The following is a 5000-nucleotide window of genomic DNA, read 5'->3' on the forward strand; positions in this document are numbered from 1 at the left end:
AGTCATAAGAGAAGTCATAATTTCTCTTGGGTAAACAACCCATTATATACTAACAATGGGATATTCTAAATCATAATTTCTCCACAATTTGGGTAAACTGAACCGATATCGATGAACGCATACCAAATATATAGACATGTGTGTGTGTGTGAATAGATATTTTAAACACCATATATTCGTTAATAGTTCCGACATGTAACCAATACTTCGCCTGTAACTGACATGAAGAATTTCCGATAAATATTTCATTTTGATATATTATGAAGAAAGGACAATTGTAAACTGTACATGAGAATGACGATTTTATTTATTTAACTTCCAAGATCTGATCAACAATGGGGGTGATCCTCCAGAGAAAATTCATTATTTCACCGCCATTCGGATAAACAGAACCGATACCAAGCATTTGTGAAGTGCTATTAACAGCAATGCCAACTCCTGCATAAGCCACACCCAACACTGTAGTCACAACAAGACGACCGACAAACTGTCCGACCTTGGCACCGACCGCCATTCTTTTCACTCTGAAAGCTGGAGATGATGTTTTGATGGCGTCTCCAAGACTTTGAATACTGACGACCTTCGAAACCTGCGGAGCAGCTAAATTAAGAGAAACTGCACAAATAATAAGGAAGGAGATGATGTACAGCCTCATTATTATGGTGTGATCTCTAACGGTGCAAGAGAAGTGATGTCACAGAGTTGGCCTGGATTATTTTATCCGTCGTTTGACCTCACCATTGGAATTGATGACCTTGAATTTGGGAGTAATTGAGCCCGGGATTTCGCAGTCTGGAAAGGAAGATTCCCTTCTGAAAATAGCAGGAATATCCAACTAATAGTAGAATTAAATTAGGAAAAATGGATGTATACATCAGCAAGTGTTTATGTGTATCAAATTAATATCTAAAACAAAATAATACAGCAATACATAAATCTATCGCTTCATTCAATGTATAAACATCGTCAGTAAACATGAATTACTGCATAAATGTGTATATATATACATATAAGTATGGCGGCACGAATTTCTTTTACGCATTTTTATTTACCATTAATGCGTGAACTAAGGCTGAACTAAAAGAATAGATGATAAAAAAAACATTTATTATATTTATTTTTGTGAATGTTATATATATATATATATATATATATATATATATATATATATATATATATATATATATATATATATATATATTTATATATTATATATATATATATATGTATGTATATATATTATATATATATATATATATGTATGTATATATATATATATATATATATATATATATATATATATATATATTATATATATTATATGTATGTATATATATATATATATATATATATATATATATATATATATATATATATATATATATATATTTATATATATTATATATATTATATGTATGTATATATATATAATATATATATATATGTATATATATATATATATATATATATTTATATATATATATATATATTTTATATATATATATATATATATATATATATATATATATATACATATATAGTATTTATATATATGTATATATGTATTTATATATATATATATGTGTATATATATATATATATATATATATATATATATATATATATATATATATATATATATATTTATATATATATATATATATATATATATATATATATATATTATGTGTGCATATAAATTTCTCTTTATAGAAGTGTTAGTATATATATCTAGAAAAAGAACATATTCACTTATTTAAGTAATTTATATACAGTACTTTACTAAAAATCTTTGTACTCATACAGTCCGACATACATTAGAAATGCACCAAAAAGGACAAACTGGTTAGAAAGGCAAATAATGATGTGAGTAATAATCATTTTCGTTCTTCAGGTTATTGAAATCCTCAGTTTAGTTTCAGGATTATAAAAACACATATCCACATCACATGTCCGAACACACAACCACAGCACAGGCGCGTACACACATTACCATAGCACATGTGCTTCCACAAATAACCATAGCACATGTTCGTATACATACCCACATCACATGTGCGTACACACATACGTCACTCGTGTGTACAATGAAATATATGTACACAGATTACATATTTGTGTAACATAGGGTTAACAAATGGGAAACTACCAGGAAAATGTAACTTAGACCTTAGACCACTCTTGATGGCTGACCGTTTTGAAAAGCTAATATTTTCAGAACTGTATATATATATGTATAAGCTGTCTATGTATATGTATAGATGGAGTGCAAATATAGATGTATATATAAATCTAAATAACATTATATTAATGTATGTGTATATACATGTGTATATAAGAGTAACACTCTAGATATAATATATGTTCCATAGCATCACAGATATCTCTCAATCGAAATTTCGCTCATAATGGAATTCTATACATTTCCTTATTAGTCACATATATCTTCCGTTATTTATGTTCTCAATAATTTGGATGGAAATGGCTTAACGGAAATCATTTCCATTAGTCAACATTACAGATAGTGATGGGTATACTCCGCTAAACTGTAAATGGTGTTAGTTTTATTAATTGTTGATTTTTTTTAATGTATGCAGCCATGCATATCTTTTATATCTTTATATTTTAATTTTGTAATCATTACTTTGACTGCAACTAATTCCAGTTAGTTATTGGTGCATACGTAAGTGATCGATATGTTCCATTTTTGACGGTAGGCAAAAATCTACATGGTTATAGTTTTATTGGTTATTCAACTTCCATGAGTTTACCAACAATGGGAGTGATTACCAGGGAAAATTCATAATTTCTCTACAATTTGGGTAAACTGAACCGATATCGATACATACGCACACCCATATATATATAAATAAATAAATAAATAAATATATATATATATATATATATATATATATATATATATATATATATAGTGTGTGTGTATGTGTGTGTGTGTGTGTGTGTGTGTGTATAAATATATATACATTGTAACACTAATGTCATAATTTCTGAAAGGAAAGACTTCAATTCATCTTCTTCATTTCAATTGTATCAAGAATCTGTTTAAAGTTATGAAAATATATACTTTAAAAGATATAAAATTCATTAAATTATAATTTAATATAAACCAGTAACCTATAACCGTTACAGTTAATCATTTAATACAATAAACAGCACAAATAGAAATAATCAAATATACTTTCACAGATTTATGTAATGTATAAAATGTATTTGCATATATAAATGAACATTTAAACGGTAAATATTATATAAATGTTACCAAAGGTTTGATTGTAACTGACATAAAGAATTTCCATTAGTTTACATTATGGTGAATAGCATAAATAAATATATACATATAAATATATGTATGTACGTCTCTCTCTCTTTCTCCCTCTCTCCCTCTCTCTCTCTCTCTCTCTCTCTCTCTCTTTGTATAGATAGATAGATAGATAGATAGATAGATAGATAGATAGATAGATAGATAGATAGATAGATAGATAGATAGATAGATAGATAGATAGATAAATAGATAGATAGATATCATCAATGCGGAGCTAACGCCGACGGGGGCGCATAGCCGCATCCACCCTTCGCTTCCACCTGCGAGGATCCCTCATGGCTAGACGCCAGGCAGGTTTGGTCGATCTGCCCAAGCCATGACTTCCTCGGTCGTCCCACAGGCCTCCTCCATCCAGGGTTGTCTCGAATAGAGACGACCTGGTGGGCAGGATCATCCTGAGGAAAGCGAGCCAGGTGGCCGTATAGCCTGAGTTGGCGATCACGGATTGTGCAGATAACAGGGCTTGTGCCAGTCTCACGGTGCAACCGTTGGTTGGACACATGGTCCCGCCAACAGTACCCCATGATCTGGCGCAAGGACCTATTACAAAAGGCTTCAAGACGAGCCTCCAAGGCACAGGACAATGTCCAGGTTTCGCTACCATATAGCAAAACTGGCATTATCAGGGCCTTGAAAACCCGTAGCTTGGTCCTTCTGCACAGGTACCGACATCTCCAAATACTCCTGTTGAGAGAGTTCATGACCCCTGCTGCCAGGCCAATCCGTCTGCTGACTTCATGGTCTGACAGCCCAGAGTTATGAACTACACTACCAAGGTATGTAAAGCTCTCTGTGACTTCAATGTCCTCGCCGCAAGCACGTACCGACTGAACAGGTTCTCCTAACAAGTCCCCAAATTCCTGGACCTTGGTCTTGGTCCAGGAGACCTCTAGACCCAGGGGCTTCGCTTCATTGCTAAATGCATCGAGAGCCGCCACTAGGGTTTCCAAAGACTCAGATAGAATGGCAACGTCATCAGCAAAGTCAAGGTCTGTAACCTTGATATTGCCCAGCGTTGCCCCACAATGACTTTGAACAGTAGCTCTGCCCAGTATCCAGTCCATGCAAGTGTTGAAAAGAGTTGGTGCAAGGACACAGCCTTGCCTCACTCCTGAACTAACAGGAAAGAAGCTCGACAGGCCCCCACCACACTTTACAGCACTTTCAGTACCAGTATACAGGCTTGCTATTAGTCCAATAATCCTTGTTGGTATTCCTCTCAGCCTCAGGATCTCCCAAAGTGACTCCCGATGCACCGTATCGAACGCCTTCTTGAGGTCGATGTAGGCTGCAAGCAGCCCACACCCGAACTCACGACGGCGCTCTACAATGACTCGAAGCGCGAGGATACGGTCTATTGTGGACTTACCAGGAGTGAATCCGGATTGCTCCAGTCTCTGGTGCCTCAGTAGATGGTCTCTGATACGTCTCAGAAGGATGTGGGCGAGAACCTTGCCTGGTACACTGAGCAGTGTGATGCCTCGGTGATTGCTGCAGTCCCAACGGTCCCCCTTCCCCTTCCAGAGAGGGATGACCACACCCCTCAACAGGTCAGGAGGAATGGAACCGGACTGCCAGATGGCAGCCAGGACAGCATGTAACCCCCGTGCCATAGGTTCACCACCAGCCTTTAACAGTTCAGCTGGTATGCCGCAGA

Source organism: Penaeus vannamei, chromosome 14, assembly GCF_042767895.1.
Source record: "Penaeus vannamei isolate JL-2024 chromosome 14, ASM4276789v1, whole genome shotgun sequence".
NCBI classification, from domain to species: Eukaryota; Metazoa; Arthropoda; class Malacostraca; order Decapoda; family Penaeidae; genus Penaeus; species Penaeus vannamei.